The sequence below is a fragment of the Ambystoma mexicanum genome, chromosome 2q, assembly GCF_040938575.1.
Source record: "Ambystoma mexicanum isolate Mex_15411 chromosome 2q, UKY_AmexF1_1, whole genome shotgun sequence".
Classification (NCBI taxonomy): domain Eukaryota; kingdom Metazoa; phylum Chordata; class Amphibia; order Caudata; family Ambystomatidae; genus Ambystoma; species Ambystoma mexicanum.
In genome coordinates this window covers 853,971,444-853,984,752 of record NC_090924.1, presented here as the reverse complement: position 1 = coordinate 853,984,752, position 13,309 = coordinate 853,971,444, and the positions used below count along the sequence as shown (strand labels likewise).

Here is a 13,309-nt window from a genome sequence, read left to right as displayed (position 1 = left end):
TAATGTCCTTTAGTCACATTTTAATTGCTGGTAGTAGCCCCCGCTCCAAGTCCTCGCTTCGTGAGAAGCAGGAAGAGGCCGACTACGCTAGATATTCTTAGTGAAGCTGAGTAGTATAACTTCAGGATCCACCATAATACGTTCTCTATAGCAACTTAAAGCGACTATTGATAGAGACAGCTCTGGTTTGCTTACAGATGTATTGGGAATCATCCTCCAGTATAGCACATTGCAGGGACCTTTCCCACGCCGCTCTCGCACTCGGTACATATTTCTCTTCATTATCTTCTACCAATTTGGTTTAGATCATAGATACCAATCTGCCCTCCCCACTAGACATTAATAAAGTATGCAACAGAACATTAATTGGCGGTTCTGCAGGGAAGGAAGCAAACAGGCCTTCTAATGCATGTGTTATCCGATAATACAAAAATAGGTTGAGTGCGGTGTGTCCACCCCTATCTTGGAACTTATTCAGTGCTATGAATTAGCCACCACCTTCAAAGAAGTCAGTTATCTGGGTTACATTTTTTTTATTGCTTGTATGTACGACTTTTCAACAGTGAGACTTACTGCATGTATGTGTATGGCAGGTATGAGCAGTGAGTACAGTGGTTCCACCGTGAACCTGGCAACCATGCGTTCCCAAGCTTGGCAAGTGCCAGCCACAACATTAATTTCCTTGTTATTATATTTCGCTCCAGTTAGTAAGACTGCTTTTAATAAGGCTGGGGCCGTTACGGCCAGTTCCATCTGGACATGTGGTCTGCCTGGGTCCTTTGAAAACCAAAAGGCTAGGAGGTGACCCTGATCAGCAAAGTATTCAGTATTCGGGAGTGCTAGCCCGCCCTGATTAAGCAGCAGTATCAGCTTATTCCAGCGTACCCTTGCCTGGCGAACAAGACTGTGTGACCTGGCTCATGCACAACGATGTGCAAGGCTTAAGGGACCCCAGACATTTTACTTACAAAGAACTTAAATATTCTTAAGTTCTTTGCAAATGCAAAGATTACATCTGCATTATAGACTGAGGGAAAGGCACTCCCTCAACAATGCAAATTAACTTTAAACAGTAGCCTTTGTTTCCAAATTCACTTTGCAAGTAAGCAGCAAGGGGCTCAGTAAGCAGTCTTGTGCGCTGCTGTAGGCTAGACTTTATCAACTTAAGATGGCGGTCATTAGCATCATGTTGAGTGCAGCTTTAGCAAGGTTTCTAAATGAGCACTTTCAGTTTATCATCAGTGACATAACTTGTTGCCTAGCAACACGTTGCTTTCCCTCTCAATCCCTTTCCCTTTGTCTCTCTGGGTTTATTTCGGTTAGGTTCACCGTCCTTTCAGACCCCTTGCCAGGTAAAAGAAGGCTAATCAAGCTGCTATGGTCTTTTGCAGACCTTTTTACACTTGATCGACGTAGCAGCTATAGTTCCTAAAACAGGCAAGTGCAGAAAAAATTAGAAAGGAGTACAAATGCTCTCAACAAAGAATAGGAAACAATAGACACATAGAAACCTTCCCACGGCTTCCACCCACACAACTCAATGGATATGTTCAGATCATCAGTAGTAGCAGAGCATTGACACAAGAACAGGCCTAATATTATCACTGCTTGATCTGAAAGTAACTAACAGCTAATCATTTACTTGATTTACAAGTTGCAAACAAGTATGGATTAGAAAAATATATCTGTTTTATAGAAAGCAATACAATTTTCCCGCTCTTAAAACACCCCGGCAGTAATGGGAATTGCTTTTTTATTCCCTAACAAATACATTTGCTCCTAAAAAGGGGGTGTAAAATACTACAACTTCAAAATCGTATTTGGAGCTCTATTGTAGTTTCCGTCCATTCCCAAGTTTTGCATTTGTTTTGCTTATTTTCACCTTCACTTGCAGGCTTTGCATTCCACTTCGTCTCCTTGTTGATAGTGTGCTGATAGTGTGCCATTTACCAGTGTAGCTGAATGGCTCTCCACGAAGGCTAAGATTACTTCAGTCTTGTTTGATCCTCATTACTACCAGATAATTCTCTGTTAGACTATGTGATCTGGGCACGTATGGTGGTTCTCTTCTTTTCAGTGTTCCAGCAACTTTGTCTTTTCTTCCATGTTCTCCTTGCAACCTTACAATTGGAGACTTTCTTAGGACCTGATCAAGAGTTTGGTGTAATCCCAGCGGTAACACCGCCCAACGTTAATTGAGTTAGCGCCACCCGGATCACGGGTTGGGCGATAATGGGTAATCCCCTTTCTCCATTGGGTTCAATGGGAAATGGGCATTTTCGGCGCAATGACAGTGTGCTAATACCGCCAGCGGTAACTGCTCCAAAAACGGGGCGCTAAATGGGATTTTCATCTCCAGCAAAAAGCTGGAGGTAACACAGCCCATTTAGCACCCAACTCGTGATCAGGCTAGCCATTAAATGCAGCAGTATTAGCGTTACCACCGCATTTGGGTGCTACCACCCAACTCGTGTTAAGGCCCTTAGTCTCCTTCTGTGATTTTTAGCAGACTCTGGTGGGCTATCATCTGGATGAAATCAACGAAAATCAAAGTGTCCGGCCTATTGGTACTACAATGTGGTGCTCAGTGATTTGTAAAGGAAAATGCGTCTATAAGTACAGGTGTGAGCCTAATGATAAGACTTGCACATGCAGTGTCCAACTTCATTCCCTTGCCAATATTAGTAAATGCAAATGGTCTTTTGGAAGTGCCTGTTACCACTGTTGTGGTCTTCCAGCGCTGAAGCTTGTCCACAGGTTAGCAAATAGTGTCTCCTCAGAGCAACCCTGCAAAATCTTCCACCAAACAAAACATTTCCCACAAGTCATGATCACTGTCAAATATTTCCCACTGCAAGACAAAGCATGGGTCGCTGAGCAAGCATGCAAAACCATTTGAAGGCAGTTTAAGAGGGTTACCTCTGCTAGAATTTAAGCAAATGTTTCTCACGTAGATGGACTAACAGCAGCCATATCTCCTATATGATATCAGAAGGATTAATACGATAGTCCACTGAGTGTGATAAGGAATAAAACCATCATGCAGAATTTGCAATATTTTCTAGAAAGCTAGAGATCAGCAATAATGGCATCAGACAAAGGCTTAGCAATCTTGATTTTTGGGCAGGATTAACACTACTGACTAGCATAACAGTTAGATGCTCTTCTCTAATGAGCAACTGACAGGGGATTAGTAATAAAAAGAGCATGCAGTTGATTATCATCCTTGACCTTATGCAATATTAATACAGATCCCCAGACTGGATTAGCAATACTTCAGATCAAATAAATGGAAAGTTCATCCTGACAGCCATAGACCTCACCCTCACAGGCAGATCCCCAACCTCCTTCAAAAGTTGCAGATCCACATTTCTGCACATGAGTCAACAACTGCCTGATACACATGTCAACACTCCTATCAAACCACACACATATGCAATCCCACATCTACTCCTTAAAAGCCAAGCCCCCTTCTCAAATCTAAATGGAAAAAGCACCACCATCCATCTATACCACCACACGCACATGTTCCCTTTGCAACATTCAATCAACCACAGGCCAATGGGAGGACAGGACATTGAGGGGTATCAGAGGAAATAAGTGGACGAGGAAAGAAGAGAGAGCAGTAAGGAGGTAGAGTGGAATATGAAGAGATAATGTGAAATGAAGGAGAAGAACATTATTATAGGGTATACATTACAAACTTTGGAACTTTGACCAGAATTGTGCGATCTTGAAAAAATAATTTTATCTCTCTTTCCTTTTCTTTACTTATCTATTAAATGAAGGGGTGCTGATAAATAAAAAAAACATAAAGCACTTTAATAGCCAATGTTTGTGTCTTAATGGAGAGAAAAAGAGAGGATGTGACCTAGTAGCTGAAGTATGGATTTTGGTTCTATATGGTATTAATTATAATCCCTGCTTCACCAGTGGACCAGAATGAAGTGAATCCTGAGTGCATCCCTTTATCTCCATGTACACCAGGTTCCTTATCTTACAAACATAGTAGTGCTTAGAAATGACATAAGCACCAGTCTAATAGGCTATACAAAATCTAAAAAGATTTAAGAATAGCATAGGGGTTGGTGATGCAGCTTAAAAAAAAGTAGCCGAGTTTGGAACCAGAAGGTTCAGGTTGTAATCCTGCTTACCCCATTACATGAAAAATGTCTGATCATGGGCACATCACATGCTCTCCCTGCAATTCCTTTATCTGTCAACTTTGAGTGTTCTTATAAACAAATTAAACACTAGTATACAGGACAGGATTATGCCAAATTGACTGGTGAAGGAAGAGAGGCAGTGTCTATTGGCAACATTATAGATATTGTAATGTGAAATTCTGGTTTACCATCATGGGAATCATTTTGGTTTAACAATACTACTCTGTATGTGTTGCTGATTTCAATCATTTCGGGCTATTTTGCAACTAACTACTGAAATGTTAGAAATGATTATGCCTTGAACTTTGGTAGTTGAGTATTAATGCATATTAGCAATCCTGTTTATTAATGTGATATAGTGTTCCAATATGTATTGTGAAAACAGACACTGCCCCAGCAATGGGGCCAAGATTTATTGTATCCCTTCTTTTGATGTCACTGGGGTTGTGGGATGTTATGTTCACTATGATTTTGGTTAAATAATGCAAACAGTTCTCTCACTTGTCCACATTTCTTTGATCTTCGACACTTATATTTCCCACTCTGCTTAGGTTTTTTTTATCTGACAAAAAAGTGAACACTTAACTGAACACCTGTATTAGTATTATATTAAATCAAAGAGATTTGCAAGCATAGGAAAGGGAGGAAATGCAGTTAAATGACACATTGTTAACTTTGGAACCAGAATATCTGCAGTCTAATCTTGGCCTTAAAAAGTGACGGAAACTGTTTGATCTTGCACAAATCTATCTCTCTGTTCTTATTTTTTGCCACCGTTTTCTATTTCCCATTTACCATAACATGTCTTTTAGAGACATTAATGCGCAACTTTAAACTCTTGGGGCCTCATTACAAGTCCGGCGGTAACCCAGCCGGGGCTACCGGCGGGTTGCCGATAAACTCGTAAAATTTTACCGGCGCCTGACTTCCCAGTGCCACCGGGAGATTCCAAGTCCGGCGGCCCGGGAAGTCAGGCTCTGGTAAAATGTAAGTCCCCATTCCCATAGAGTCCAATAGGACTCTATGGGAGTGGGGACACGGAAGCACCAGCATCGTTGTTAACGGTGCTGGTTCTTCTGTCACCGGTCTGCCTACCGTGGCCGCTGTGCCCAACAGGGTGAGACCTGTCTGGTACAGCAGCCACGGCAGGCAGACTCGCCGTTTGATGATCTGTAAACAAGGGCGCTGGTGCGCTTACCGACACCATTGTTTCCGGACCAGTAAACCTATAATGAGGCCCTTTGAATTTTAAAGTTATTAGGCATATTAGCATTTCTAATAATCGATATCTTTCTGGAGGTGGTGAGTGGTTTGAGATTGCAGGGTTTGAAATTGAGGGGAGCTGAGGCCTGCTTGAGGCCTAAAATAGCCTGGTTAGCTTGACACCAACAGCTACCAGGAGCTACATTTGGCTCCCTGGGCCAACTGGTTTCGAACAAACACAGCTTTGTGAATTTAACTCTGGGCGTTTGGGACTATCTATAAAATATACATTATGAGACATCTATACATCATTTATAACTTAAACGGGTAATAAATAATGGACAAAATGATACGTTTGCATCTTATGTGGAAGTTAGATTTGCAGAGCGCTCTGTACTAGCTCCTCGTGCCTCAGTGTTAGCTCCTGGTCACTGGTTAATATGAGACACCCAGGCACTGCGTTTAGCTCCTGCTTATTTATTCTTAATTCCGATCCCTGCTAGTGGGTCTAAAAGAAACTTATTGGGGGAAGATGTACAGTGCTAGTGGCCTGGGAAAAACGATGGTATAACAACAGCTTTGAAATTCACTGACAGAACTTTAGTTAAAGTGCAGTTAAGTTGTGCAGATTTAACACAAAAAAACCTTGAAATTCAGCGGATGTGGGAAGTCACATGAGTACATACATTTTATAAGAGAAGGGATTCACATGACATACAAAATGGCATTATGAGTGACATGGTATTATGGGGGACATCAACGGGAACACGCCGAGTTAAGCTGTTCATGACTTCCCAATTCTGCTGAATATCAATCGTTTTGTTGTTTTAATTCTGCACAATTTAGCTACAACTTAACTAAAGTTTTTTCAGTGAATGCATATAGCTGAGATTATCTGATTTATTGCAACAAAACACATGAAATTCAGCAGGTGTGGGAAGTGATGACCATCTTAACTCAGAGTCTTCCCTAGTAGACATCCCCCATAATTTTGTATCTCATTGTTCATCCCTGCTATATGTTATGTATGTGCTCATGGAATGAGTAACGGGGGGGGGGGGCTCAGAGTTAAAATGGTTTTCCTGGGTGCCCAAATGGTTTGTTATTTTGTATAAATTCGTCAAGGTGTTTTCGCTGTGCACATGTTCAATGGAACAATTGAAGCACATTTTGCTTTATGGAAAATGAATGGGACTGGGCCTCAAACAGCTTTATTTTATTTGCTTAATAAAATCTGATCTGTAGGACAAATATGCCCCAACAATTCCATTTTGGATGGTCCTGTGCCAAAAATGTGCTTTGGAAAATGTCATCCAGATTTGTCTTGCGAGTGACTTGTTATTAGCAATAGAAGTCTGGGAAAAGTCAAAACAAATTGGTTGTATTTTACCTATATATATGAATAGGGTTAGAGTTTAACCCCCTCCTTAGAAGCCACCATATTGATTGGAAGTTTCGTCCACACCCTCCCTGCAGCTCCTTACCTACATGCTGTGATCCTGCTGCTGATTCAGAGGGACAGAAAAGAGGACTGGATTGTTCTTCCCCATTTATAATTGTTTCCTGCTGAAGTACCTCCGGGTTACTTTGAGAATATAAGCACTTTGCCTATGGTGTCAATTCACCCCAGCATTCAGAGCAAAGGACAGACAGAGCTAAGGTATGGTTCTACTATATTTCCCAGTTTCATTCTTTGTTCCCTATTAGCCCCTGTTTGCCACTGTGTGCCACAAGCATGACACAAACAAAGCTCACACACAACGTTCAAATTAATCTCCAACAGAACACTCCTCTGAAACAACTAATCTCATACACCTGCATTCACCTTAACCGCCTCTCTGCAACTCACACACACATGAAATTGATGAGTTCATTAGCACGCAGTCTCCAGATATGCACTCTCAAACAGAGACATGGCTACAATTCCACCACAAACCCATTGACCCTGGCATGCTCCCTCTGCTCCATCTCATCTACTACTGGGATTGCGCATACAAACAAGGTGGTCTCATTGCCATCATTTAAAAAGAGACACACCCAGCACCTCCACCCCCACACTTCCTTTGAAGCTCTCTCTCTCACATGCCCCCTGCAGTTTCTCTTCCACCACATAGACCGCACAAGTAAACAAGGTGGTGGTATTGCTATCATTTACAGATACAAATTCACATTCGGCAACCTCACAGACACCACGTAGACCTCCTTTGAATGGATGTATCTCACTTGCTCCCCTGCATCACACCACTACCCACACCACACATTTATCTACCTCATTTACCGCCCCCAACACACAATCCCAACTTTCATACTTACTGGACTGACTTCACTACCAACAACCACAGGTCCCCCTGCAGCAATATCTGCCATGGCAATTTCAATCCTGGTAGTTCTCATCTAGACAACAACCCCATACTCAACACTATCCTCACTCCGCTCAGCCCCCATTATCTCAGCCAATTTATCACCTATCCCATTCACATAGCTGGCAACACCCTGTATTGGACTCCTTATAATACATTCTTAGTTTTCTGCCATACAGAATATGCTAGCATTGCACTTCTGGAAACTGGAGCAAAGGTGTAATGTTTGTCTTTCCTGCTTTTGTTCTTGCCATTTTAAATCATATCATTCCAACCATGTGATTGTGAGGTGAGAGTTTTTATGTTGAAATGAGGTTAATGTTACAAATAATTGTTTATCAGTGTATAGGCACCTATCCTGCCCCATCATATTTCCTAGGCAAATTGGTATTAGAGTAAACTAGCAGGTCATTAAATCATCACCAATGTGCATCTACTGCATAAACAGGTCTTGAAAAGTGGTCAGATTCAACTAACAGGGCAGTCAGCGATACTGATCCCAGTGCACAAGAAAAGAGATATATTAGCTCTGGGGAACTACAGGCTTTTTAATCAATGTTGAACATCATAGGGAAGATATTTGTCTCTTTCTTTCTGCAGAGAATGCAGGGATGGCTGGCACAGTCTGGCATCCTGGATAGATTCCAGACAGGATTTAGATCTGGGTGTTCTAAGGTGGACAACCTTCGGACGATGGACATGTTAACTGAGATAGCACTGGTCTATATACCCTCTTCATAGACTTCAAAGCAGCACTCAACTCTGTTAGCAAAATAAGATTATGGTATAAAGTGGAATCTCTGGGTTGTCCGGATTACATTCTCCATTTTGTAAAGCTGTTCGATGGGAATAACGTGGTACAGGTGAGATTGGATGGCGAGGGGACCTTGACCAGCCCCATTGGTGTATGGAGAGGAGTAAAGCAGGACTGTGTCAGGACCCCCTTGCTCTTCAATATTTATCTCACAGACCTGCCTTTTGCACTGTGCATGGTAAGGTGTTGCCCCCCGAAAGTAGATGGCAACTCCTGTCCTGTACTAGTTTACATTGACAACTTGGTCTTCCTTGATCATACCTTTATAGGGTTGAAAAGAGTGACAGAGGGACTATGGAAATACGCACACATAAATGAACTGCCCATTAATAGAGATACAACCTAGATCATTTTATTTGGCAGAAGAGGTATAGCGAGACCTGCACAAGTATCAATGGAGAACAAATTGTTTATACCAACCAATATAAATACTTGGGAATTATAATTGAGCCACAACGGGGCTACCTTGAATGTATTAGAGAGAGTGCAAGAAGGGCTACACAGTTCACTGCTTTGATTTCCAACCATGTAAGGAAAACTGGAGGTTTTTCATTAGTGGGTGCTAGAATGTTGTATTGCCAATGTTTCACTCCGGCAGTGATTTATGGTTTGGAGGGTCTAACCATAAGCAATTGGGTATGGTTGTAAAGAATTGAAAGTTCCTATTAGAGAAAAATATTGGGCCTTCCACCTTGTGTTCCCATGGAAATCATCTGATTAGAGCTGGGGTTCATTTCACTAAGATCTCTGGTGACTCTAAAACTTTTCATAGGGGCTAAAATTCACACATGGGGCAACTTTTGTACTCTATTGGGAAAGATATGGAAGCAAGGGATGGGGTGACCTGTATGACGCAAATTAACCAAGCGTTTGATAATATGGGTTATAATCATATGGGTTTATGACCAAAATGAATTATATATTTGAAAAGCCACCGGCCTACCTTACCTTGTGCCAATCTAAGGAATTGCAAAGGTTCATACTGCTGTTGCGGTTGAATCGTTTGCCAGTCTTGGTTACTCTTGGCCCTTTGTTGAAGTTACCGCTGCTTGAACAAGTCTGTAGAATATGTAGAAACAGGGAGCAAGTTGAATCAGCAAAGCATGTTTTAACTGAATGCCCAAAGTTGGGGCCAGTATACATTCAATATTCGGGTTCCCAAGTGCATAATCTTGATACCATTAAGGATCCCGATGTTTGGATACGCTGTTTAAACACCTCATCTAAATCTGTGCACATGGCACTTTATAGAAATTTGGTTTGAAGTCTATTTAAAATTGTCTAACGAAGGACCTACTCTGAGTTGTTAACTGGTTGAAAGAGATGGCTCTGTGTTTGAGCTGTTGCACTGTGGATATGTGCTAGGATGATTTTAAGAGGTTTTAAGATGTTTTAAGATTAATTATGATTTGTATTTGGCATTTCAATCGGTTTTGTGATTTCTAGGTTTATATTTTAACAAGGTATGTTTTGTACATGTATTTAATGACATAGGGCCTCATTACGACCCTGGTGGTAGGGGGTTAATGGTGCCAGTAGAGCTGCCGGTGCCGTTAACCCCCTACCGCCTCATTACGAGGTCTGCTCGCGGGACCCGCTAAACCAGGCGTCCTTAGCGTGTCCCGCGAGCAGACCAGGATGCTAACAATGGCCCCGTCATTAACGGGCCCGTTGTTAGCATCATCCTGATTCCCATTGAGCCCTATGGGGGCTGAAATGAGAATGGGGATGCACCGGGTCCGGGTTCCTTGGATGGGGAAATAACGGGCCCTCCAAGGTCGAAATGGCCGGATATTTCCCCATTTAGGGAACCCGTACCCGGTATGGGGTAGCCATGCTGCAAAAAAGCGGCATGGCTACCTCCATTGTCGTAATGAGGTCCATCGTGATATTTGGTTTTGTTTATAATGTGAAAAGTTGTAATGAACTGAAACACATTAATACATAAACAATTAAAATAAACAATGTACCAGATGAGGTGGTTGACTCAAAGGAAATGGTAAGCAATGACAGAGTGGGATCCCAATTAAGGCCTGTAAAATAGAAAAGAGAAAAAAAGACTGGCCTGCCTGGGTCTCACAGTGCTTTTCTGCAGTGTGTCAGTCATACGTTTATTTTGAATGTACCATAGCATTCATATAAATGAATGAATACAAGTTATTTTAAAATAAAAATCTAATATATATAGATCACTGTGGTGCAGTTGAAGTATATGCCTAATATCCAATTCCCAATAAATTGATCATATACATTTCTATAACTTTGTGTAATTGTTCTGTAAGTTGAACCACACAGATATTATCAAATTAAACTATTTACATGCTTATATATGTTTAGAATATCTCTCCCAATAGGACTCCCATTTTCATTCTATATTTATTTTCATGTATTGGGGAATTTCCCCCCTATTTTGAAAGCTCTTCTTATGAATTTGTTTAACAATATATCCCCTGCTAAGAGTACATGTATATATATGCTGGCATTAGTTCCTTGAGCGTGCTCTTTTTAAGTATTAGGATCAGTGTTCCCCGTCATATACTTCGATATCTTGGGCAGTACAATAGAATGTGTATTTGACCTTATAATTCAGTCAAGCAGAAGGGGAACAGGAATAATACAGTTCAACTCCCGGCCACTTTTCTGTTGTTGTATTAATGTGTAAGAGATTAAATGTACGTTGTTTCAGGAAATATGGGTTATGGATATTTAAGTACCATGTTAAATAGCCCTCAGGGCCAATAGGGAATGAAATGCGCATATATGCCAAGTTTGCAGACTTTACGTGTGCTCCTTACTTCAGTTACGTTTTTCAGTATCCATTATTTTGCTTGAAAAAGTATGTTTCAGAAATATTGAACCCAGTTGAAGGTGTTCATTGATATAATATTGTTCCTAACATATGCCAACAGCCAGCCAATGAGTATCGCTCATTTTTGGTGAAGGGATTCCCAGAGGGTTGGCCCTCTTCGACGTTTTTCCACTTATCACATAATCCCTCATTTTGCAAAACCCCACTATTATTTTACATGGAATAGGTGTCAGTGGGTGGTTCAACAATTCTTTGGGATTCTCCTGAAGCGCAGATAGGGCTTTCAAGGATTCTATTTTTACAGTTGTAAAAGTAAATTATGTTGAAAGGTTGAGGACCTGCATTTTTTGCATACAACAAAACGAAGTTGCTAGAATCTTGAGAGAAACTTTCCAAATTATAATTTAAAGAGATGTAAACATAATTAAACAAACACCTTCAACTTCCTACTCCTTGGACTTGGTGTCCCTTTGGCTTCTGACAAAAGCCATCCACGCTCAATGCTTCTTAATTTCCAGGTCTCCCGAAAACCTCCTCCAGTCAGTATTCCAGTGATGAGACAAACAGTGTCGAAATGTTTCACAGTGGCAGGGTTTGACTAAAACAATAGATCATAATTTGATACCAGAACAATGGGGCTCAGGGTGCAACATTAGATATATTTAATGCAAAGATTTGTGGATTCTGGCAACAACCTTTCAGCCAATGTGTGAGTAAACATATCAGTATATGTAATACAAAGTAGTGCCAAATGGTCCTTATGTGCTACCAAATTCTATCGGGGCCCATTCACGAAAGGACTTTAGGATGTGCACCAGAGCATTCTGATTGGTTGGAAAGTAGACACAATGGGCCTCCTTTTAAATGAGGCTTTTTGTAAAATATATGTGTAAACAGCAGGTGTAACACATATTTTACAGATGCTTTCTATGAACTGCCAAAGCGGGGGCATGGACTCCAGTTTTTTTTAATATGCCACCCCCTTCATCTCTGTCACCCAAATGCATTTCCACCAGAATCTGACAGCAGACAGTCCTTTTTCAGGATTCATTCACATAGTTTCAACAAATCTGTTGGTGGAGACAAGCCAGGTAGTGCAGGGACAATGCATTGGAGCATGAAAATGTGACTCGTGGTGATAGAGACATATGGTGGAAATGCATTGGTTTTCTCTGGAATCCGCCATACACCCCACGGGCATCACATTTTTGACGCTACAGTATCTGCTCAGCATCTAGTCCTGTCCTCCATAATTCCCGTGCCTACCTGACCTGACTTTGTTTGTAAAAGTCTAGCCGAACAACGTAAATTTAGAATTGGCATCTAAACTTACATCTTTCACCTAAAACAAGGTGAACAGTGCCCTGATGCCCCAACATATGAGCTGCCACTGGGCCAGACACAACAATTCTCAAGACATTGCACTTTACTTGGCTTCTTTATATTTTCCAAAAATATATGGACCTCCCGGTATGCTTGTCTCTTATATTCTTATTTCTTGAATCACTATTTATTTTGCTTGTCTTTCTGTCACTTCCTTCATTTCATTACCTTTTATATGATCTCCAGTCATACCTTTGAACTTGATTGAATGTTTATCTGAGATTATCTGATTTACAGATGTTGCAGATGCAATTAGTGAATTTCTGCAACCTAAAATGAAGGTGAATCACAAAGTTCTAGGCAATTATGCACAAACTCATGGATAATTCCCATTTTTGTATGTTTGTTATGCTTTGTATTTATTTGGTTAATTGGTCAGACACTGAAGAAGTAGAGGTTATGAGTACAGAGCAAAATGGAGAGCAGAGATAGTCCCTTTCAAGGGTTCCTTCACATAGTTGCAATCATTATGTTGGTGGAGGTGAGCCAGATAGTGCAGGGTCAATGCATTGGAACATAAAAAGGTGGCACTTGGTAAAAGAGAGACATAGTGGAAATGCATTGGAAACGCATC

The 13,309-nt window shown here is 41.1% G+C and overlaps 1 protein-coding gene across 3 annotated transcripts in view; it reads left to right on the top strand.

Annotated features, from left to right (window-relative positions):
* Window positions 1-13,309, top strand: part of JCAD (junctional cadherin 5 associated) — a 383,851-nt gene that overhangs the window by 36,888 nt on the left and 333,654 nt on the right. The window contains exon 1 of one of the 3 annotated variants that reach the window (XM_069648087.1): window positions 6,567-7,029. The exons of the other annotated variants lie outside the window; for them this stretch is intronic. The gene's annotated coding sequence lies outside the window, so the exon portion shown is untranslated. Of the gene's footprint in view, window positions 1-6,566; window positions 7,030-13,309 lie in introns of those variants that run through there. 3 annotated transcript variants of the gene reach the window in all.